This window comes from Montipora foliosa, unplaced genomic scaffold (assembly GCF_036669935.1).
Source record: "Montipora foliosa isolate CH-2021 unplaced genomic scaffold, ASM3666993v2 scaffold_347, whole genome shotgun sequence".
NCBI classification, from domain to species: domain Eukaryota; kingdom Metazoa; phylum Cnidaria; class Anthozoa; order Scleractinia; family Acroporidae; genus Montipora; species Montipora foliosa.
In genome coordinates this window covers 23424-47312 of record NW_027179646.1, presented here as the reverse complement: position 1 = coordinate 47312, position 23889 = coordinate 23424, and the positions used below count along the sequence as shown (strand labels likewise).

Here is a 23889-nt window from a genome sequence, read left to right as displayed (position 1 = left end):
GATGCGGCTGAAATAAACACGTCCTCTCGCTCTCTCTACGGCCAAGAATGAAAGAAATAAAATCACAGTTTTGCAGTGCACCAAGTACGGAACATTCACCTACAATTTCAGCAGTGGAATTCACAAATACAACTCACCTTCCTTAGTCCTTACACCGCCACCGCATCTCCTTCCCTGCCCTGCCTGAAACGTTACCAACAAACCTTCCCATTAGCCAACTTTGCCACCGGGGTTTGGGTGCGGGGGCGAGCGCGAGCGCAGGGGCCGACTACCAGAGATTATACGCGCGAGTTACCCGCGTTTGGGGTAATCGCAAGGGTCAACCCAATCGAAGTGCAATGAAAGAGCCTCACCTTGAGAGAGGACTGCCTCCCTGATCACAGTGCCTCCCGCGTCAGGTAAGTATGCCTTTTCAACCTCTCCGGAACCGCAAAACGCAACTTGTCTGCGCATACCATGTGGTAATGGGGTCACGTGCTCCTCGTCCTGTCGTGTCGTGCTGTCCACTCGCTGCTATGCTACCTAGAAAAGAGAAGAGAATGTGAAGGTTGGTTGCTTGGTCATTGTTCTGCTTTCACTTGATATTTTCTTCCCCAGAGGGAAGTGGGCCACGCTCGGAGGTAGTGCTATACCGAGGCAACCCGGCCGGGACGAGGCAAGCCTCTTTTCCACGGCCCCAGTTCCAAAAATCAGTTTAATATGAGCTGCTCGATGAGCAGCGTATCAGATTAAAGACCAAAGGTCACCAGTCGACAGACTCATCCAACGCCTGAGGCATTGGTCACCAGTATTAGGCGACAGAGGCGAAATAAAACTAAGCAAATCAGGTGGTACAGAGGGTGAATTAAGCAGGTGGCCCGAAGCGAAAAACGAGCTTGTTGGAAACATAGAGGCGATGACTCCATCCGCCCCCCACTGGCGGGCAAAATAACGTCGACGTCTCCGGGTTGAAAAACGCTTGAAGAGCAAGGGGAGGTGGAACTTGACACGGGCCTTTGCTCCCTCAATGACGGCGAGGGCCCCAGGTTGACAGAACGAAAGCGGTAGTCATTGCGGGCCAGCCAGATGTGAAACTTACAGGCACACAACAGGTAACTGAAGACTTTGGGCACTGCGTGAAGCTCAGTGGAATTGAAACCAAAAAGTAAATGGCGACGCTCAAGCACAGGACACATAGGCGAGAAATGAAAAAGGAGGGACTGTAGCCAACCAACAACACTTTGAGCAAGGGGACACACAAAGAGCAAATGCGACAGTGACTCGACGACAGGACCACAAAAACAAGCGGAGGAGACAGATAAACCAAAAGAGAGAAGACGCTCAGCAGTGTAAATCACACCATGAGCTACCTTCCAGGAGAAATCAACAACAAAGCGGTCAAAATCAAAGAAGTGGAACTGGCGCCACGTATCATACCAGTAAAGGTCCCCAAAGGAGGGAAAGAACTTAACTACACAGTGCGGTGTGACAGAGGAACAGGATAAAAGAAACTGGTAACCGACTTTGGCAGAGAAAAAAAGCCACGGAGGCGACAACGTGAGGGTCAGAGGATGCGAAAACCAAAGTTCCCCGGGAGGGGGAAAAAGAGCCACCAAGCGACTCCCAGGCCAAAAGCAAAGAGGAGTAAAATGGCGGTAACAGGGACCTGTCGAAGGCAGCGGGACGGGAGAAAACATCAAGAGAGGAGGCAGCAAAACACGATTGAAACCAGTACGACACAAAGGAGGACCAGCTTGACGAGGACAAAGTAGACCGTTTGACCCACTGACCCAGAAGCGACCAAACCTTGAGCTTAATGTCCACCACCGAGAAACCTCCCAGCGATGTGGGCTGAACGACCACAGCACGTGCAACGAGCTCCCGCTTGGTTTTCCAGAAGAATGAGAAAACAAGGGAGTTAAGTTCTTTAAGTACCCAGGGGGGCATGTGGACCAGGGATGCCACATACCAAACCCTGGCGAGGGCCAGGCAATTGATGACCAAAGCCTTGCCATGAAAAGACAAGGAGCGCTGACGCCAGGAGGAGAGGACGCGTTCCACAGCCTCTATCCGAGGCCGCCAATTAGTTCATCAATGTCATGCGGGCCAATGAAGACTCCGAGGATTTTAAGCTTAGAAGATGTCCAGTCGAGAGGGACAGGGGGGTCAGTTCGGCCAGCCCAAGACCCCAGCCACAAGCCGCGAGACTTTGTCAGGTTGAGCTTGGATCCAGAACCAAGCTCATACCTTGTGTAGGTGTCAAAAACAGCCCTAATGGAGGCATCGGAGGACAAGATGAGCGATGTGTCATCCGCGTACTGGGAAATTGGAGAGAGCGGTGAGGGCAGTCCAGGCAGCAAAGGTCCAGTAATGGCGGGATTTGCTCGAATATTGGCGGCCAAGACCTCAGCGACCATAACATACAGCAAAGGTGCGAGGGGGCAGCCTTGACGCACCCCCCGTGTGAGACTGAAAAAGTTTGAGACATGACCGTTAACAATGACAGCACTCTGAACAGCATTATAGAAAAGGCGGATCCAGCGCAGAAAGGAGGTTTGGAAACCCATTCTGCAGAGGGTGGCATGCAGAAAGGACCAATCAACGCGATCAAACGCTTTTTCTTGGTCGAGCGAGAGGATGGCACAAGGAGACCCGGATTGCGTGGCGTAATGGACCATGTCTCGGAGATAAGCGACGTTCTCACCAATATAACGACCGGGGACACCACAGGTTTGATCCTCAGCCACCACGGCATGAATAACCTTCAGGAGACGCCCAGCGATGACGCGGGCAGCGAGCTTGTAGTCCACACTAAGGAGGGAAATTGGCCGCCAGTTACGAGGGTTCAGCCGGTCACCCGTCTTAAAGATGAGAGAAATGATGCCTCGACGCTGAGAGAGGCTGAGAGTGCCAGCCTCATAACATGAGTTCAGGACGAGCACGAGGTCCTGTCCGAGCACCGGCCAGAATTTGACATAAAACTCCATAGGGAGGCCATCCAAGCCCGGGGTCTTGCCTCGAGCCATCCCACATAAAGCAGTATAACACTCCTCCGACTGGAGAGGACCATCACACTGTTGAGCCTGGTCGGCGGACAAGGTGGAGGTGAGGGCGTCGAGCAGGGAAAGAGCCACGTCCCCGTCAGTAGGCTCGGCACTAAACAAGTTAGAATAAAAGGAAGCAAAAGCCTGGCATAGGTCCTTTGAACTCGAGACCACTGTGCCATCATCGCATCGAAGTGCTGAAATAAGTCGGTCGGCGGCACGCTTCTTTTCCAGACGGAAGAAAAAGGCCGAGGAGGTTTCACCTTCCTCAACCCATTGGCCCGAGCACGGACTTGGGCTCCCCGAGCTGCCTCGAGGTCTAGGGCAGCAAGGGCAGACAGGGTAGAATGGTACGGCTCAACACAGGAGGTGAAACCGGCATCAACACGGTTCTTAAGATGCCCAGCTAGTCGGCCAAGGAGGTCTCGACACTGCGATGTTTTCTTTCGAGCGCTCAGCGCAATATTTAATTGTGAGGCCTTTGATTTGGCTCTTGCCCTTATCCCACCACTTAGCTAGTGACGGGAAGGACAGCATGGACTGCCTCCAAACGGACCAAAAATTAGTGATATGCTGGATATAGTCCTCATCATTGAGGACAGAAATGTTGAGCTTCCAGAAACTGTCCCAGGAGCAGCAATGTCTGGGACACTACAAGAAAGCACCACACCACAGTGATCCGAAAACGGACAAGGAATAATATCGCAAGTCAAGACTGATGGTAACAGGAGTACGGGGCACCAATGAGATCAATACGGGAGGCCATAAGGCCGTCTGAGCGAGTCCAAGAGAAGGCAGAATCGGAAGGATGCAGGTGCCTCCAAATGTCCAGACAACAGCAGGAGTCAAAAAGACGTTTTAAGGTAGCAGTACTTTCGCGGGAAGTGTCAGAGACATTGGAGCCCCGACGATCGAGGGCGCGGTCGAACACAGTGTTAAAGTCCCCGGCAAGGAAGGTCGGATAGGTGGGATCAACCCAAGACGAGACGTCGTCCAGGAAGTCGTCACGGGCTGGGTTGCGATTGGGGGCGTAGAGACAGCAGATACGAAACGGGTGCCCAGAATGGGTAAAGTGGCAAAAAACAACACGCCCAGCGGTGTCACACCAAGAGCTCGTAAGGGTGACCGTGGGGCGGAATAAAATGATGCAACCACAAGAGTGTGCAGAGCCAACAGAAGCAACTGCATTAAAACCAGATGAACGAAACCAGACTGACATTCACTGTCTGAAGAGCAGTGGGCCCTCTTGTAGGCAGACAATGTCAGGGACCTGAGGAAAGGAACGTAACCAGTGCAGAACACCAGCGCGCTTGGACGAGTCCCTGAGACCATTGGTGTTTAAGGAGAGGATAGAGAGAGCCATAACTGAGAAGAAAGAGAGAGACAGCACAACTAGGAGCGACGGCTCCGAACCGGGGCAGGGGGAGCCAAGGAGGGAAGGCCAGAATGAACAGCCCTCCCAGACTCCCTGCCCTTTCCAGACTTCGAGCGGCCGGGGACCGCAGAACCAGGAAGAGGTTTCTTCGCTTTCTTCTTAGACTTGACCTGATCATCAGAGGAAGCCTCAACATCCGAAAGTCCACGCTTAGTGACTGGTGAATCAGTCAGCTCGACCTCGTTAACCATTACGGGAGACAGAGATAGAACCTGTGGGGTATTTACAGGGGTTACATTGATGCCCGTTAAAGGGTCATCGTCACTAAATATACTTTGACTGTATTCAGTCTCATTAACTAGTTCATTATCATTCGTATCCATTTCTTTTCCATTATTACTATTATCCATTTCCATTTCTTTTCCATTAACTACAGCATTATTTGTCATTTCTTTTCCAGTAACTACATTATTACTATTATCCATTTCCATTTCTTTTCCATTAACTATAGTAGTATTGTCCATTACACCAACTACGTTACTACTAGTGTTAACATTGTATTACTCTGTGGCGCAGCCAAACCATCAGACGCAGCGGCGGGGGAGGCAGCCACCTGCACGCGCGTCGAGGACCCACCATTACCGTTTTAGGGAGGGCCGCACCCTCCTTAACATTTACTGGTGGCAGGAGAGGCCATGGGTGGAGTACCAGGGGGGATAACTCATTGTCCCTGAGGTCGGTGTGGGAACCCCAACTTGAAATACCAGGTTGCGTGGGGGCAGGAGGACGAAGGGTTACCCCCTCGTCCCCAGAGTCCTCATGGTCAGAGCTTGCAGGAGAAGTGGGAAGGTCCTCAGGACCAGAACTGACATCCAGGAGGGGAGGCAGCGACTCCGGGGGAGTGGCACCAACAACAAGTGAAGCGGACGGATGGGCGGGGGTCGCAGGCGAAGATGGTGGGTTCCCCCAGGCATTGGGGGGGTTGGGCAATCCCTGGCCATGTGACCAGGCTCCCGACACCTGCGGCACTTCCCGCGCAAGTCACAGTTTTTGGTGAGGTGTTCCCCACGACAGATATCACATTCGGCCGGCTGACCCACATACCACACCTTACATTTATATCCAGCAATGTCCAGATTACGAGGGATCCGGCCAGAACGAACCATTTTGATGATACGGGCTCCAGTGCAGATTGCAGGGTCACCCGGGTAATGCTGGTGCCTTATCGTCTCCACCTTCCCGTACGAGGAAAAGTAGGGCCGGAGGCGATCATCACTCTCCTCAAAGGGATAGTGATACAACATAACATTTTGAGCTCGAGGCCCAGCATACATGACTTTGCACTTAGCACCAGCTAAAGTGACAAAATCATAACCTTCAACAATATTTTTACATTTTGGGTCAGCGAAAGTAATCTGAACCAGTTTTACGGGAACAAACTGAATACTGTCAATCACAAAGGGGGTGAACTTTCCCTTGATGGCTGTAACAAGTTCCGCCCTGGGAACAGAGGTTGGAACATCGGAAAGGTCGAGGACTACTGTCCTCTTAAAGGCCGCAAGAGGCATGATGAAAAGGGAAAAAGAGAAAAAACAGTCCCCCCGGAAAGCAAAGCTCCCAGGAAGGGAACAGAAAGACTGGCTACCCTGGGTTATGGCAGGACGCCAAGCATAAGTCCCCAGGAGGGTCACCAGTAAAACTCAGGAATCAAAAATCTTACCACAAATCCCAAAAACGCTTGTCCCCACACTCCAATTCCAATACGGAACTTACGCGTACCACAAGGAAAGGCACGAACCTGGCAGATAATAAAAACCCGCGTCAGGTAAGTATGCCTTTTCAACCTCTCCGGAACCGCAAAAACGCAACTTGTCTGCGCATACCATGTGGTAATGGGGGTCACGTGCTCCTCGTCCTGTCGTGTCGTGCTGTCCACTCGCTGCTATGCTACCTAGAAAAGAGAAGAGAAATGTGAAGGTTGGTTGCTTGGTCATTTGTTCTGCTTTCACTTGATTATTTCTTCCCCAGAGGGAAGTGGGCCACGCTCGGAGGTAGTGCTATACCGAGGCAACCCGTGGCCGGGACGAGGCAAGCCTCTTTTCCACGGCCCAGTTCCAAAAATCAGTTTAATATATGAGCTGCTCGATGAGCAGCGTATCAGATATTAAGCTGATAAGAACAGATACTACACTTGATCTTAGCCAAAAGGCCGAGAAGCGATGCCCGTAAATGCTCACAGCGGACAAGGTGCTCCCAGTCTCATGGCCACGAGATATGGTGGTCCGATTACAATCCGTGCCAAGGAAGGAATGCCCAAAGCCAACCTGAAAGCGAGGCGCACACAACGATCGCCCTTGTACAGTGGGCAGCAGGACCAGCATTGCATGGCACTTGCGTTGACGGCAAGAGGACAAATGCACATTGTGCTTGCTCTGACCTCGTTTTTATTTTCCCTTATAACAAAGTTAATTTTCACGGCGAATTACTTGTCTACGACCATACCACAGGGAAAACACCGGTTCTCGTCCGATCACCGAAGTTAAGCCCTGTCGGGCGGGGTTAGTACTTGGATGGGAGACCGCCTGGGAATACCCCGTGTTGTAGGCTTCCCTTTTTCCTTCTGTACACTTGATTATCTCAAAAAATCTCAGTTTCCTTTAATGAAAGAACATTCCAAACCAGGTTTTTTGAACACAACATGCCAACGATATGTCAAAGATGAGACATACAACAAAAACAAAATAGTTCACACGAGAAAGTGGAACTTGTATTCCCAAGGGAGCGCGTGCGCGCGAGATCTTATCAATCCAACGTTTATGACATGAAACGTATCTTTTCGTGTGAGCAAAGAACAGGATACGACAAGTAAAAAATGCATGCACTGTTATGCATTAGATGGAAGTTAACCTAGCCCGGATGATATGCATACAACGAAGGCTACAACACTACAACATTGATCCTGCGAAAACGTGACTTACGTGACGTAGCGCACTTCAAAGTCTTACTGTTCCCTGCTCAACACGGACAGTACGTATTCAAAGGGCCGATAAGACACTATCCTGACCATGAAAGATTTACTTTTTATGATAACAATCCAATTAACTGATAACATAGAGAAACCACAAAGTGTTGGCCACAGAAATGTAACGCCAACTGATCTGGCGGGTCCTCAGTTACTCAATGCAAAACGGGCTCTCCAGAACGCAACATAACACAACGCAAAAGAAATCTATCGCGATGGAGCAGTACAAACACACATCCACTTACGTTTTCGAAACGATGCACGAGGATAAGAGCTCGACCCGCTGGCATTTTCTTGTCTCACTCGTCTATCGATGGAAATCGATGCGGCTGAAATAAACACGTCCTCTCGCTCTCTCTACGGCCAAGAATGAAATAAAATCACAGTTTTGCAGTGCACCAAGTACGGAACATTCACCTACAATTTCAGCAGTGGAATTCACAAATACAACTCACCTTCCTTAGTCCTTACACCGCCACCGCATCTCCTTCCCTGCCCTGCCTGAAACGTTACCAACAAACCTTCCCATTAGCCAACTTTGCCACCGGGGTTTGGTGCGGGGACTAGCGCGAACGCAGGTCCCCACTACCAGAAATTATACGCTCGAGTTACCCACATTTGGGGTAATCGCAAGGGTCAACCCAATCGAAGTGCAATGAAAGAGCCTCACCTTGAGAGGACTGCCTCCCTGATCACAGTGCCTCCCGCGTCAGGTAAGTATGCCTTTTCAACCTCTCCGGAACCGCAAAACGCAACTTGTCTGCGCATACCATGTGGTAATGGGGTCACGTGCTCCTCGTCCTGTCGTGTCGTGCTGTCCACTCGCTGCTATGCTACCTAAAAAGAGAAGAGAATGTGAAGGTTGGTTGCTTGGTCATTTGTTCTGCTTTCACTTGATTATTTCTTCCCCAGAGGGAAGTGGGCCACGCTCGGAGGTAGTGCTATACCGAGGCAACCCGTGGCCGGGACGAGGCAAGCCTCTTTTCCACGGCCCAGTTCCAAAAATCAGTTTAATATATGAGCTGCTCGATGAGCAGCGTATCAGATATTAAGCTGATAAGAACAGATACTACACTTGATCTTAGCCAAAAGGCCGAGAAGCGATGCCCGTAAATGCTCACAGCGGACAAGGTGCTCCCAGTCTCATGGCCACGAGATATGGTGGTCCGATTACAATCCGTGCCAAGGAAGGAATGCCCAAAGCCAACCTGAAAGCGAGGCGCACACAACGATCGCCCTTGTACAGTGGGCAGCAGGACCAGCATTGCATGGCACTTGCGTTGACGGCAAGAGGACAAATGCACATTGTGCTTGCTCTGACCTCGTTTTTATTTTCCCTTATAACAAAGTTAATTTTCACGGCGAATTACTTGTCTACGACCATACCACAGGGAAAACACCGGTTCTCGTCCGATCACCGAAGTTAAGCCCTGTCGGGCGGGGTTAGTACTTGGATGGGAGACCGCCTGGGAATACCCCGTGTTGTAGGCTTCCCTTTTTCCTTCTGTACACTTGATTATCTCAAAAAATCTCAGTTTCCTTTAATGAAAGAACATTCCAAACCAGGTTTTTTGAACACAACATGCCAACGATATGTCAAAGATGAGACATACAACAAAAACAAAATAGTTCACACGAGAAAGTGGAACTTGTATTCCCAAGGGAGCGCGTGCGCGCGAGATCTTATCAATCCAACGTTTATGACATGAAACGTATCTTTTCGTGTGAGCAAAGAACAGGATACGACAAGTAAAAAATGCATGCACTGTTATGCATTAGATGGAAGTTAACCTAGCCCGGATGATATGCATACAACGAAGGCTACAACACTACAACATTGATCCTGCGAAAACGTGACTTACGTGACGTAGCGCACTTCAAAGTCTTACTGTTCCCTGCTCAACACGGACAGTACGTATTCAAAGGGCCGATAAGACACTATCCTGACCATGAAAGATTTACTTTTTATGATAACAATCCAATTAACTGATAACATAGAGAAACCACAAAGTGTTGGCCACAGAAATGTAACGCCAACTGATCTGGCGGGTCCTCAGTTACTCAATGCAAAACGGGCTCTCCAGAACGCAACATAACACAACGCAAAAGAAATCTATCGCGATGGAGCAGTACAAACACACATCCACTTACGTTTTCGAAACGATGCACGAGGATAAGAGCTCGACCCGCTGGCATTTTCTTGTCTCACTCGTCTATCGATGGAAATCGATGCGGCTGAAATAAACACGTCCTCTCGCTCTCTCTACGGCCAAGAATGAAAGAAATAAAATCACAGTTTTGCAGTGCACCAAGTACGGAACATTCACCTACAATTTCAGCAGTGGAATTCACAAATACAACTCACCTTCCTTAGTCCTTACACCGCCACCGCATCTCCTTCCCTGCCCTGCCTGAAACGTTACCAACAAACCTTCCCATTAGCCAACTTTGCCACCGGGGTTTGGTGCGGGGACTAGCGCGAACGCAGGTCCCCACTACCAGAAATTATACGCTCGAGTTACCCACATTTGGGGTAATCGCAAGGGTCAACCCAATCGAAGTGCAATGAAAGAGCCTCACCTTGAGAGGACTGCCTCCCTGATCACAGTGCCTCCCGCGTCAGGTAAGTATGCCTTTTCAACCTCTCCGGAACCGCAAAACGCAACTTGTCTGCGCATACCATGTGGTAATGGGGGTCACGTGCTCCTCGTCCTGTCGTGTCGTGCTGTCCACTCGCTGCTATGCTACCTAGAAAAGAGAAGAGAATGTGAAGGTTGGTTGCTTGGTCATTTGTTCTGCTTTCACTTGATTATTTCTTCCCCAGAGGGAAGTGGGCCACGCTCGGAGGTAGTGCTATACCGAGGCAACCCGTGGCCGGGACGAGGCAAGCCTCTTTTCCACGGCCCAGTTCCAAAAATCAGTTTAATATATGAGCTGCTCGATGAGCAGCGTATCAGATATTAAGCTGATAAGAACAGATTTTTTTTCTTTTAAAATGTTTATTTTAAATGTGCATTCTGGACCCCAAAGGGGGTTCAGTTAATTACAAGCTACTCTTAACCTATAGACATTAAAGAGACACCTCGCTTGATTTACACTCCTAAATGACAATAAGTTAAGGTATAACATCATTCATAATAATCACAATAGTAAACAAACGTTATCTTAGTTGGTCCAAAAAAGAACTGTGATACTACGGTAAGGTACTTGGCTACAGTTGTTACAAGCCGAGAGTATCGTTAATAACTAAGATTACAGGAGGTCTACCGATGAAGTTATAGGTTGATGACAAGTTCCTTTGAAACGACCTTACATATCAGCGGATGACACCACAAGTTTTCAAATGTTCTGTAAGGCATGCGTAGAAAATCAACTTTAATTCGTGTTGCGATATCCTGCCGGATATATTTCAAAATAGCCTGAGCGTCTTCTTTACCGTTATGAAAAGTTGCTTTGTTTCGGAATGTCCAAATGCCATACAAGATAGACTTGATAATATGTCTTGAAAGTCGAGCTGTCTTCCCGTTGTCCGGAAAATTGAGAAACAAAACAGTGGTAACATTCGCTAGGAAGGGCCGAGCCAGAAGGGCAGAGAGGGTGGGGAGAAAATGACGCCACACCCCCTTTGCTCGTTTACAGTTGAGGAAACAATGATCAATGGTTTCTTTGCGCTGGCAATGAGCGCAAACGTTTGAATCGGCATAGCCCCACGTGTGTAGGGAGTCCCGAACTTTGATTGCTCGCAAAATAATTAACCAACTAAGGTCATTCTTAAAATTCTCAGTAAAGGGGTCTCGTACTAGTGACCAATGCTTGTCAAGGTCAAAACTAGGAGTCAAAAAAGGGGCCCATTGGTGAGACAGGATGGGGGAGGTCATTGTTTCCTTAAGAAATTCCTGATAACAATTCTTCGAGGTAAAATCAAATACTGTGTTAGGCCTAAGTCTGGATACCAAATGAGAGAGAGACTGGAGACAAGTGTTGTAATAAACAGTAGGACTAATGGCACTAGGTGTAGAATTATCTCTAAGGAAGGACCAGTCAGATCGGAGGCGAGCCAACTGGGATCCCACAAAATACTTTAACAAATAAAAGTCCTTGGAGTCAGGTCTAGAAATTGTGTGCACCAGAGAAGAAACTTTCAAGGCTTTACTCTTACAGATAAAGTCAATGAGACCCAGGCCCCCTTGTCGAATAGGGGCTGACAGCGTGGTCCGTTTAATCGTTTTCTATCTTGGACCCCCAGAGAAAGGGGTACACTAACTTCTTAAATCTGACTACTATAAATTCTGGGAGGGAGAGAACTTTGGCTAGATACCAAAATTTACTAGCACCTATAGTGTTCACAATCATGGTTTTTCCAACAAATGAGAGAGATCTGGATTTCCACAGGTTCAAATTGGCTTCCAGTTTAGATAGGCGAGGTAGCCAGTTTTCAGGATCTACATTAACATTACCATTACTAAACCAAACTCCAAGTATTTTCATTTTAGAAACCCAAGTTAACCCCAGGGGCTGGGCAGGACAGGTACGCCAAGATCCTAACCACATAGCCTCTGTTTTAGACATGTTCAATTTAGCACCAGTGCCTTGTTCATATTTACTGAGTAAAAGGAATAATCGATTCAAGGAATAAACATCTTTGACAAAACAAGTAGAATCATCTGCATACTGCTGAATTTTAAAATACCTGCCCCCTGCCCCGGGGAGGAGAAAACCCTGGATGGTCTGATCGTGACGAATGTTTGCTGCAAGTGTTTCAGCACATAAAATATACAATAAGGGCGACAGGGAATCCCCCTGTCGAACGCCACGATTAATTGGAATTGAATCAGTCAGAAACCCATTAACAATAACACGCATAGAGGCTTGAGAATACAGAGAGGATATCCAGCGTCGAAAAAAGGGCCAAAACCGAAGCGTTGCAAAGTGTTCATTAAAAACTACGATCTACGCGATCAAAGGCTTTTTCTTGATCGAGACTTAACAGAATGCCGGGTTCATTCGTAATGTTTACATAGTCCAAGGTGTCACGCAAAAGAAATAAATTGTCAAAAATGGTTCGACCGGGTACAGAACATGTTTGATCTTCGTGAATCAAAGAGCCAAGAACCTGCGATAGGCGGTTGGCGAGCGCTTTGGAACAAATTTTGTAATCAACATTTAGAAGTGAAATCGGTCGCCAATTTTTCAAGTCGCGTTTATCATCCTTCTTAAAAATTAGACGTGTAGCGCTTTGTTGCATACTGGGGCTAAAAAAACCTTTATCGAGGCTGAAATTATACAGGTCTACAAGAATAGGGCCTAAAAGATCCCAGAATTTCACGTAAAACTCTCGCGGAAGTCCATCCAGACCGGGAGTTTTATCGGAAGCGAGACTTTTCAGAGCGGTGTCAATTTCATTTAAAGTGAGATATCCCTCACAAGTCGACTGTTGTTCTTCTGATAGAACAGTATTTAAATTCGAGAGAAGGGCAGATTGAACATCCAAATCAATAGGGTTTTTAGAATAAAGGTGACTGTAAAAATCAAAATGAGCTCGTTCAATATCTTGTTGAGACGAAACCTCACTTCCGGCCGCATCGAAAACACTGTCAACAAAATTCTTTTGCGTGCGAGAAGCGTGAAGTTTGAAAAAATATTTCGTGGGCTTCTCGCCCTCTTCCAACCACTTTGCTCGGCTTCGAATTTGCCAGGACTGTTGTTGAACATAATTCATAGACTGGATTTCGTGTTCTAAACGCTCAATAATCGGTTTGGCTGATTCATCTCCATTAATCAATGTTTGTTTTGCGGTTGTGAGTTGATTGACAGCTCGCACTTTATCAGAGTTTAATCTACGCTGTTTATCTTTGCTAAATTTGATCATTTCGATTTTCAAGGATTGTTTAAGAAAATCCCACCAATCGTGCAGGGACGGAAAGGTTTCCTTGTATTCAAGATGAGTCCGGATCAGACATGAAACCAAACGACAAAATTCGGAATCTTCTAAAAGAGTGGAATTAAGACACCAAATTCCTGGACCGTGAGAACGAACATGTGCTAATTCAAGTGAGAGAAAAACAGAATCATGATCCGAAAAAACACAGGGAGAAATTTCGCACGAATCAATGTTAGGACTTAAATCCTTGGTAATAAAAAATTATCCAGCCGTGATCCGATAGTTTTAGTCGAATTAAACCAGGTACACTGGGCCATTCTGGCGTGTTTCACACGCCAAGAATCAATTAACTGGTGAGTGACACGAAAATCGGTAAGGTCAGCAGAGAGCGAGGAATTGCCCCCGAATTTATCAAGATCACATTCATAACAATTAAAATCACCGGCAATGATCCTCGAGGAATTAGGCATGAAAAAATTGGGCAGAGTTTCAAGGAAAACTCTTCGCTCAGTAGGATTGGTGGGAGCATAAATATTCAAAACATTAAAACGTAAATTATCCACTTTTACTAACAGACTGATAACTCTGCCCGATGTATCTTTCGACCAGCTGAGAACTTCAAAACGTGAATTTTCGGCTACCAGAATCGCTACGCCACCCTGTTTACCTAGCGCGGGAGACCAGAAACTCTTACCGGGCCATTTGGCTCGCAAACAATTAATTGCATCGGGTTGTGAAAGCAAAATCTCTTGTAAACAAATAAAATCTGCTCGCGTAGATTTGGCAAAATCAAAAATCAACTGTTGTTTGGACCCGTTGCCAAACCCTCGGATGTTTAGAGTGACTAATTTAGCTTGAAACATAAATATGAGTTAGAGATAAATCGGGCAGGTTATCAAAATTACACTCACAACAGTTACTTGCGTTTTTTATGCTTGTTCGTCCGGTTTTCTTGGGAGATATTTCACCATCCGATGGTTCTGAATTTTCACGTTTTTTCTGCCTGTGTGTCAGTAGATCGCCCAGAATACACAGTAGGTTGAGTTGGTTTCCTTAAGGGAACTACGGCTTCAATGAAATTAGCAGGCCTACGTCCGGAGTTCGTTACGATTTTAGTAGAAACAGAACTAGCAGTGTTAGAGTCAAACAAAATAGGGGACTGTTCGTCATTATTTCCTTCAACATCCGATTCCATTGGTGAGAAAAAGGCTTCTTCGTGGCTAATATCATCAGGTATATCATCAGTGTCGGCAGCAATCGTCGGATTATCGGGCGGATTAACAGGTGTAGTAGTAGGTGAAGTATCCATGGTTGAAGTTTCGGCGGAATTTTCGGGAGGTAACGCATCGGTTTCGGGGCCAGAATTATTTTCAGGTGTGCTAATAGGATGGTTGTCGGAGAGATCATTAGATTCGTCGGTAGTAGGAATGTCGCGGGACCAGGAATGAGGACAATTTTTAGCGCGATGCTCGGTAGATTTACAGATGTTACACATAATGGGTTCAGGACAATCAGAAGAAACGTGGCCGGTCTGATCACAATTGAAACATGCAGTGGTGTGACAAACATTCGCCATGTGCCCAGGTTGATGACAGTGGCGGCAAGTACGAGGTTGACCTTTATAGCGAAAATGCACCAGAATCTTTCCAAATCGCATGAAATTCGGGATCGGTGTTCTGATCCGAACTCGGTAATGGCGCACTCCATCATAAACATTTTCCCACCCTTCTGCACGAAACATTCCTCGGCGGTGCGAGATCACATCACAAAACTTCGATAGACGATTAATAATGGCTAAATCCGGTAATTCGTGGGGCGCATCAAAAACTTGAAGATACGTAAGCGGTCGGTCAACATCCTGAAGGGCAAAAGGCAATCCTTGAACTGTAAGCGTGCTTCGTTGTAAAAAGGCATCCTTAAAATCTTGTCGACGGAATGTCAGCAAAATAGAACCATTGGATTGACGTTGAATACAAGAGACGGCAGAATTATCGATATCGGCAGAACGTAGGGCTTCGAAAACATCATGTGCTGGTACAAAGGAACGTGGTTGAAAGGAAACTGTCAAAGGTCGCCCAGGTAGATCATTTTCTGGGTCTACAACTACAACTTCATCGGTAGGCTCTCCAGCTCTCAAAGCAGATGCATAGCTGCCCCGAAGGGCAGCGTTAGGTTCAGCAACAACAACACGTCTTCCCTCGACTACATCTCCTTGCAAAGTGCCCGCTCCAAGGCTCTGGTCAGCGGCCTGACCATTTGGCGCGCTCGCCATAACTCGGGACCAATCTTACGCGACTCGCGTCGTACAAGGGAGAAAGAGGCGATCCCCCCAGCGGGTATTTAGCAATTTTCTTTAAATTGATTTAAAACAAGCACATTAAAAACTAAACCACGGATCTTAGCCAAAAGGCCGAGAAGCGATGCCCGTAAATGCTCACAGCGGACAAGGTGCTCCCAGTCTCATGGCCACGAGATATGGTGGTCCGATTACAATCCGTGCCAAGGAAGGAATGCCCAAAGCCAACCTGAAAGCGAGGCGCACACAACGATCGCCCTTGTACAGTGGGCAGCAGGACCAGCATTGCATGGCACTTGCGTTGACGGCAAGAGGACAAATGCACATTGTGCTTGCTCTGACCTCGTTTTTATTTTCCCTTATAACAAAGTTAATTTTCACGGCGAATTACTTGTCTACGACCATACCACAGGGAAAACACCGGTTCTCGTCCGATCACCGAAGTTAAGCCCTGTCGGGCGGGGTTAGTACTTGGATGGGAGACCGCCTGGGAATACCCCGTGTTGTAGGCTTCCCTTTTTCCTTCTGTACACTTGATTATCTCAAAAAATCTCAGTTTCCTTTAATGAAAGAACATTCCAAACCAGGTTTTTTGAACACAACATGCCAACGATATGTCAAAGATGAGACATACAACAAAAACAAAATAGTTCACACGAGAAAGTGGAACTTGTATTCCCAAGGGAGCGCGTGCGCGCGAGATCTTATCAATCCAACGTTTATGACATGAAACGTATCTTTTCGTGTGAGCAAAGAACAGGATACGACAAGTAAAAAATGCATGCACTGTTATGCATTAGATGGAAGTTAACCTAGCCCGGATGATATGCATACAACGAAGGCTACAACACTACAACATTGATCCTGCGAAAACGTGACTTACGTGACGTAGCGCACTTCAAAGTCTTACTGTTCCCTGCTCAACACGGACAGTACGTATTCAAAGGGCCGATAAGACACTATCCTGACCATGAAAGATTTACTTTTTATGATAACAATCCAATTAACTGATAACATAGAGAAACCACAAAGTGTTGGCCACAGAAATGTAACGCCAACTGATCTGGCGGGTCCTCAGTTACTCAATGCAAAACGGGCTCTCCAGAACGCAACATAACACAACGCAAAAGAAATCTATCGCGATGGAGCAGTACAAACACACATCCACTTACGTTTTCGAAACGATGCACGAGGATAAGAGCTCGACCCGCTGGCATTTTCTTGTCTCACTCGTCTATCGATGGAAATCGATGCGGCTGAAATAAACACGTCCTCTCGCTCTCTCTACGGCCAAGAATGAAAGAAATAAAATCACAGTTTTGCAGTGCACCAAGTACGGAACATTCACCTACAATTTCAGCAGTGGAATTCACAAATACAACTCACCTTCCTTAGTCCTTACACCGCCACCGCATCTCCTTCCCTGCCCTGCCTGAAACGTTACCAACAAACCTTCCCATTAGCCAACTTTGCCACCGGGGTTTGGTGCGGGGACTAGCGCGAACGCAGGTCCCCACTACCAGAAATTATACGCTCGAGTTACCCACATTTGGGGTAATCGCAAGGGTCAACCCAATCGAAGTGCAATGAAAGAGCCTCACCTTGAGAGGACTGCCTCCCTGATCACAGTGCCTCCCGCGTCAGGTAAGTATGCCTTTTCAACCTCTCCGGAACCGCAAAACGCAACTTGTCTGCGCATACCATGTGGTAATGGGGGTCACGTGCTCCTCGTCCTGTCGTGTCGTGCTGTCCACTCGCTGCTATGCTACCTAGAAAAGAGAAGAGAATGTGAAGGTTGGTTGCTTGGTCATTTGTTCTGCTTTCACTTGATTATTTCTTCCCCAGAGGGAAGTGGGCCACGCTCGGAGGTAGTGCTATACCGAGGCAACCCGTGGCCGGGACGAGGCAAGCCTCTTTTCCACGGCCCAGTTCCAAAAATCAGTTTAATATATGAGCTGCTCGATGAGCAGCGGTATCAGATATTAAGCTGATAAGAACAGATACTACACTTGATCTTAGCCAAAAGGCCGAGAAGGATGCCCGTAAATGCTCACAGCGGACAAGGTGCTCCCAGTCTCATGGCCACGAGATATGGTGGTCCGATTACAATCCGTGCCAAGGAAGGAATGCCCAAAGCCAACCTGAAAGCGAGGCGCACACAACGATCGCCCTTGTACAGTGGGCAGCAGGACCAGCATTGCATGGCACTTGCGTTGACGGCAAGAGGACAAATGCACATTGTGCTTGCTCTGACCTCGTTTTTATTTTCCCTTATAACAAAGTTAATTTTCACGGCGAATTACTTGTCTACGACCATACCACAGGGAAAACACCGGTTCTCGTCCGATCACCGAAGTTAAGCCCTGTCGGGCGGGGTTAGTACTTGGATGGGAGACCGCCTGGGAATACCCCGTGTTGTAGGCTTCCCTTTTTCCTTCTGTACACTTGATTATCTCAAAAAATCTCAGTTTCCTTTAATGAAAGAACATTCCAAACCAGGTTTTTTGAACACAACATGCCAACGATATGTCAAAGATGAGACATACAACAAAAACAAAATAGTTCACACGAGAAAGTGGAACTTGTATTCCCAAGGGAGCGCGTGCGCGCGAGATCTTATCAATCCAACGTTTATGACATGAAACGTATCTTTTCGTGTGAGCAAAGAACAGGATACGACAAGTAAAAAATGCATGCACTGTTATGCATTAGATGGAAGTTAACCTAGCCCGGATGATATGCATACAACGAAGGCTACAACACTACAACATTGATCCTGCGAAAACGTGACTTACGTGACGTAGCGCACTTCAAAGTCTTACTGTTCCCTGCTCAACACGGACAGTACGTATTCAAAGGGCCGATAAGACACTATCCTGACCATGAAAGATTTACTTTTTATGATAACAATCCAATTAACTGATAACATAGAGAAACCACAAAGTGTTGGCCACAGAAATGTAACGCCAACTGATCTGGCGGGTCCTCAGTTACTCAATGCAAAACGGGCTCTCCAGAACGCAACATAACACAACGCAAAAGAAATCTATCGCGATGGAGCAGTACAAACACACATCCACTTACGTTTTCGAAACGATGCACGAGGATAAGAGCTCGACCCGCTGGCATTTTCTTGTCTCACTCGTCTATCGATGGAAATCGATGCGGCTGAAATAAACACGTCCTCTCGCTCTCTCTACGGCCAAGAATGAAAGAAATAAATCACAGTTTTGCAGTGCACCAAGTACGGAACATTCACCTACAATTTCAGCAGTGGAATTCACAAATACAACTCACCTTCCTTAGTCCTTACACCGCCACCGCATCTCCTTCCCTGCCCTGCCTGAAACGTTACCAACAAACCTTCCCATTAGCCAACTTTGCCACCGGGGTTTGGTGCGGGGACTAGCGCGAACGCAGGTCCCCACTACCAGAAATTATACGCTCGAGTTACCCACATTTGGGGTAATCGCAAGGGTCAACCCAATCGAAGTGCAATGAAAGAGCCTCACCTTGAGAGGACTGCCTCCCTGATCACAGTGCCTCCCGCGTCAGGTAAGTATGCCTTTTCAACCTCTCCGGAACCGCAAAACGCAACTTGTCTGCGCATACCATGTGGTAATGGGGGTCACGTGCTCCTCGTCCTGTCGTGTCGTGCTGTCCACTCGCTGCTATGCTACCTAGAAAAGAGAAGAGAATGTGAAGGTTGGTTGCTTGGTCATTTGTTCTGCTTTCACTTGATTATTTCTTCCCCAGAGGGAAGTGGGCCACGCTCGGAGGTAGTGCTATACCGAGGCAACCCGTGGCCGGGACGAGGCAAGCCTCTTTTCCACGGCCCAGTTCCAAAAATCAGTTTAATATATGAGCTGCTCGATGAGCAGCGGTGAATGGCAGACCAAAGGTCACCAGTCGACAGACTCATCCAACGCCTGAGGCATTGGTCACCAGTATTAGGCGACAGAGGCGAAATAAAACTAAGCAAATCAGGTGGTACAGAGGGTGAATTAAGCAGGTGGCCCGAAGCGAAAAACGAGCTTGTTGGAAACATAGAGGCGATGACTCCATCCGCCCCCCACTGGCGGGCAAAATAACGTCGACGTCTCCGGGTTGAAAAACGCTTGAAGAGCAAGGGGAGGTGGAACTTGACACGGGCCTTTGCTCCCTCAATGACGGCGAGGGCCCCAGGTTGACAGAACGAAAGCGGTAGTCATTGCGGGCCAGCCAGATGTGAAACTTACAGGCACACAACAGGTAACTGAAGACTTTGGGCACTGCGTGAAGCTCAGTGGAATTGAAACCAAAAAGTAAATGGCGACGCTCAAGCACAGGACACATAGGCGAGAAATGAAAAAGGAGGGACTGTAGCCAACCAACAACACTTTGAGCAAGGGGACACACAAAGAGCAAATGCGACAGTGACTCGACGACAGGACCACAAAAACAAGCGGAGGAGACAGATAAACCAAAAGAGAGAAGACGCTCAGCAGTGTAAATCACACCATGAGCTACCTTCCAGGAGAAATCAACAACAAAGCGGTCAAAATCAAAGAAGTGGAACTGGCGCCACGTATCATACCAGTAAAGGTCCCCAAAGGAGGGAAAGAACTTAACTACACAGTGCGGTGTGACAGAGGAACAGGATAAAAGAAACTGGTAACCGACTTTGGCAGAGAAAAAAAGCCACGGAGGCGACAACGTGAGGGTCAGAGGATGCGAAAACCAAAGTTCCCCGGGAGGGGGAAAAAGAGCCACCAAGCGACTCCCAGGCCAAAAGCAAAGAGGAGTAAAATGGCGGTAACAGGGACCTGTCGAAGGCAGCGGGACGGGAGAAAACATCAAGAGAGGAGGCAGCAAAACACGATTGAAACCAGTACGACACAAAGGAGGACCAGCTTGACGAGGACAAAGTAGACCGTTTGACCCACTGACCCAGAAGCGACCAAACCTTGAGCTTAATGTCCACCACCGAGAAACCTCCCAGCGATGTGGGCTGAACGACCACAGCACGTGCAACGAGCTCCCGCTTGGTTTTCCAGAAGAATGAGAAAACAAGGGAGTTAAGTTCTTTAAGTACCCAGGGGGGCATGTGGACCAGGGATGCCACATACCAAACCCTGGCGAGGGCCAGGCAATTGATGACCAAAGCCTTGCCATGAAAAGACAAGGAGCGCTGACGCCAGGAGGAGAGGACGCGTTCCACAGCCTCTATCCGAGGCCGCCAATTAGTTCATCAATGTCATGCGGGCCAATGAAGACTCCGAGGATTTTAAGCTTAGAAGATGTCCAGTCGAGAGGGACAGGGGGGTCAGTTCGGCCAGCCCAAGACCCCAGCCACAAGCCGCGAGACTTTGTCAGGTTGAGCTTGGATCCAGAACCAAGCTCATACCTTGTGTAGGTGTCAAAAACAGCCCTAATGGAGGCATCGGAGGACAAGATGAGCGATGTGTCATCCGCGTACTGGGAAATTGGAGAGAGCGGTGAGGGCAGTCCAGGCAGCAAAGGTCCAGTAATGGCGGGATTTGCTCGAATATTGGCGGCCAAGACCTCAGCGACCATAACATACAGCAAAGGTGCGAGGGGGCAGCCTTGACGCACCCCCCGTGTGAGACTGAAAAAGTTTGAGACATGACCGTTAACAATGACAGCACTCTGAACAGCATTATAGAAAAGGCGGATCCAGCGCAGAAAGGAGGTTTGGAAACCCATTCTGCAGAGGGTGGCATGCAGAAAGGACCAATCAACGCGATCAAACGCTTTTTCTTGGTCGAGCGAGAGGATGGCACAAGGAGACCCGGATTGCGTGGCGTAATGGACCATGTCTCGGAGATAAGCGACGTTCTCACCAATATAACGACCGGGGACACCACAGGTTTGATCCTCAGCCACCACGGCATGAATAACCTTCAGGAGACGCCCAGCGATGACGCGGGCAGCGAGCTTGTAGTCCACACTAAGGAGGGAAATTGGCCGCCAGTTACGAGGGTTCAGCCGGTCACCCGTCTTAAAGATGAGAGAAATGATGCCTCGACGCTGAGAGAGGCTGAGAGTGCCAGCCTCATAACATGAGTTCAGGACGAGCACGAGGTCCTGTCCGAGCACCGGCCAGAATTTGACATAAAACTCCATAGGGAGGCCATCCAAGCCCGGGGTCTTGCCTCGAGCCATCCCACATAAAGCAGTATAACACTCCTCCGACTGGAGAGGACCATCACACTGTTGAGCCTGGTCGGCGGACAAGGTGGAGGTGAGGGCGTCGAGCAGGGAAAGAGCCACGTCCCCGTCAGTAGGCTCGGCACTAAACAAGTTAGAATAAAAGGAAGCAAAAGCCTGGCATAGGTCCTTTGAACTCGAGACCACTGTGCCATCATCGCATCGAAGTGCTGAAATAAGTCGGTCGGCGGCACGCTTCTTTTCCAGACGGAAGAAAAAGGCCGAGGAGGTTTCACCTTCCTCAACCCATTGGCCCGAGCACGGACTTGGGCTCCCCGAGCTGCCTCGAGGTCTAGGGCAGCAAGGGCAGACAGGGTAGAATGGTACGGCTCAACACAGGAGGTGAAACCGGCATCAACACGGTTCTTAAGATGCCCAGCTAGTCGGCCAAGGAGGTCTCGACACTGCGATGTTTTCTTTCGAGCGCTCAGCGCAATATTTAATTGTGAGGCCTTTGATTTGGCTCTTGCCCTTATCCCACCACTTAGCTAGTGACGGGAAGGACAGCATGGACTGCCTCCAAACGGACCAAAAATTAGTGATATGCTGGATATAGTCCTCATCATTGAGGACAGAAATGTTGAGCTTCCAGAAACTGTCCCAGGAGCAGCAATGTCTGGGACACTACAAGAAAGCACCACACCACAGTGATCCGAAAACGGACAAGGAATAATATCGCAAGTCAAGACTGATGGTAACAGGAGTACGGGGCACCAATGAGATCAATACGGGAGGCCATAAGGCCGTCTGAGCGAGTCCAAGAGAAGGCAGAATCGGAAGGATGCAGGTGCCTCCAAATGTCCAGACAACAGCAGGAGTCAAAAAGACGTTTTAAGGTAGCAGTACTTTCGCGGGAAGTGTCAGAGACATTGGAGCCCCGACGATCGAGGGCGCGGTCGAACACAGTGTTAAAGTCCCCGGCAAGGAAGGTCGGATAGGTGGGATCAACCCAAGACGAGACGTCGTCCAGGAAGTCGTCACGGGCTGGGTTGCGATTGGGGGCGTAGAGACAGCAGATACGAAACGGGTGCCCAGAATGGGTAAAGTGGCAAAAAACAACACGCCCAGCGGTGTCACACCAAGAGCTCGTAAGGGTGACCGTGGGGCGGAATAAAATGATGCAACCACAAGAGTGTGCAGAGCCAACAGAAGCAACTGCATTAAAACCAGATGAACGAAACCAGACTGACATTCACTGTCTGAAGAGCAGTGGGCCCTCTTGTAGGCAGACAATGTCAGGGACCTGAGGAAAGGAACGTAACCAGTGCAGAACACCAGCGCGCTTGGACGAGTCCCTGAGACCATTGGTGTTTAAGGAGAGGATAGAGAGAGCCATAACTGAGAAGAAAGAGAGAGACAGCACAACTAGGAGCGACGGCTCCGAACCGGGGCAGGGGGAGCCAAGGAGGGAAGGCCAGAATGAACAGCCCTCCCAGACTCCCTGCCCTTTCCAGACTTCGAGCGGCCGGGGACCGCAGAACCAGGAAGAGGTTTCTTCGCTTTCTTCTTAGACTTGACCTGATCATCAGAGGAAGCCTCAACATCCGAAAGTCCACGCTTAGTGACTGGTGAATCAGTCAGCTCGACCTCGTTAACCATTACGGGAGACAGAGATAGAACCTGTGGGGTATTTACAGGGGTTACATTGATGCCCGTTAAAGGGTCATCGTCACTAAATATACTTTGACTGTATTCAGTCTCATTAACTAGTTCATTATCATTCGTATCCATTTCTTTTCCATTATTACTATTATCCATTTCCATTTCTTTTCCATTAACTACAGCATTATTTGTCATTTCTTTTCCAGTAACTACATTATTACTATTATCCATTTCCATTTCTTTTCCATTAACTATAGTAGTATTGTCCATTACACCAACTACGTTACTACTAGTGTTAACATTGTATTACTCTGTGGCGCAGCCAAACCATCAGACGCAGCGGCGGGGGAGGCAGCCACCTGCACGCGCGTCGAGGACCCACCATTACCGTTTTAGGGAGGGCCGCACCCTCCTTAACATTTACTGGTGGCAGGAGAGGCCATGGGTGGAGTACCAGGGGGGATAACTCATTGTCCCTGA

At 48.3% G+C, this 23889-nt stretch overlaps 13 non-coding genes and 2 pseudogenes across 13 annotated transcripts; 4 read left to right on the top strand and 11 right to left on the bottom strand.

The window, feature by feature from the left end:
• Window positions 1-240: 240 nt before the first annotated feature.
• On the bottom strand, window positions 241-406 carry LOC137987317 (U1 spliceosomal RNA). The gene has a single exon (XR_011120437.1). It is a non-coding gene; the product is annotated as a U1 spliceosomal RNA (small nuclear RNA).
• A 192-nt stretch (window positions 407-598) lies between these two features.
• Window positions 599-754, bottom strand: LOC137987330 (U2 spliceosomal RNA; annotated as a pseudogene).
• Window positions 755-6427: 5673 nt separating this feature from the next.
• LOC137987323 (U2 spliceosomal RNA) lies at window positions 6428-6619 on the bottom strand. The gene has a single exon (XR_011120442.1). It is a non-coding gene; the product is annotated as a U2 spliceosomal RNA (small nuclear RNA).
• Window positions 6620-6886: 267 nt separating this feature from the next.
• Window positions 6887-7005, top strand: LOC137987333 (5S ribosomal RNA). Its single transcript, XR_011120448.1, has one exon. It is a non-coding gene; the product is annotated as a 5S ribosomal RNA (ribosomal RNA).
• A 972-nt stretch (window positions 7006-7977) lies between these two features.
• Window positions 7978-8141, bottom strand: LOC137987316 (U1 spliceosomal RNA). The gene has a single exon (XR_011120436.1). It is a non-coding gene; the product is annotated as a U1 spliceosomal RNA (small nuclear RNA).
• A 192-nt stretch (window positions 8142-8333) lies between these two features.
• LOC137987322 (U2 spliceosomal RNA) lies at window positions 8334-8525 on the bottom strand. Its single transcript, XR_011120441.1, has one exon. It is a non-coding gene; the product is annotated as a U2 spliceosomal RNA (small nuclear RNA).
• A 267-nt stretch (window positions 8526-8792) lies between these two features.
• Window positions 8793-8911, top strand: LOC137987332 (5S ribosomal RNA). The gene has a single exon (XR_011120447.1). It is a non-coding gene; the product is annotated as a 5S ribosomal RNA (ribosomal RNA).
• A 976-nt stretch (window positions 8912-9887) lies between these two features.
• LOC137987315 (U1 spliceosomal RNA) lies at window positions 9888-10051 on the bottom strand. Its single transcript, XR_011120435.1, has one exon. It is a non-coding gene; the product is annotated as a U1 spliceosomal RNA (small nuclear RNA).
• Window positions 10052-10245: 194 nt separating this feature from the next.
• On the bottom strand, window positions 10246-10421 carry LOC137987326 (U2 spliceosomal RNA; annotated as a pseudogene).
• Window positions 10422-15990: 5569 nt separating this feature from the next.
• Window positions 15991-16109, top strand: LOC137987331 (5S ribosomal RNA). The gene has a single exon (XR_011120446.1). It is a non-coding gene; the product is annotated as a 5S ribosomal RNA (ribosomal RNA).
• A 976-nt stretch (window positions 16110-17085) lies between these two features.
• Window positions 17086-17249, bottom strand: LOC137987314 (U1 spliceosomal RNA). Its single transcript, XR_011120434.1, has one exon. It is a non-coding gene; the product is annotated as a U1 spliceosomal RNA (small nuclear RNA).
• A 194-nt stretch (window positions 17250-17443) lies between these two features.
• On the bottom strand, window positions 17444-17636 carry LOC137987324 (U2 spliceosomal RNA). Its single transcript, XR_011120443.1, has one exon. It is a non-coding gene; the product is annotated as a U2 spliceosomal RNA (small nuclear RNA).
• A 266-nt stretch (window positions 17637-17902) lies between these two features.
• Window positions 17903-18021, top strand: LOC137987320 (5S ribosomal RNA). The gene has a single exon (XR_011120439.1). It is a non-coding gene; the product is annotated as a 5S ribosomal RNA (ribosomal RNA).
• A 975-nt stretch (window positions 18022-18996) lies between these two features.
• LOC137987313 (U1 spliceosomal RNA) lies at window positions 18997-19160 on the bottom strand. Its single transcript, XR_011120433.1, has one exon. It is a non-coding gene; the product is annotated as a U1 spliceosomal RNA (small nuclear RNA).
• Window positions 19161-19354: 194 nt separating this feature from the next.
• On the bottom strand, window positions 19355-19545 carry LOC137987329 (U2 spliceosomal RNA). Its single transcript, XR_011120445.1, has one exon. It is a non-coding gene; the product is annotated as a U2 spliceosomal RNA (small nuclear RNA).
• Window positions 19546-23889: the final 4344 nt, after the last annotated feature.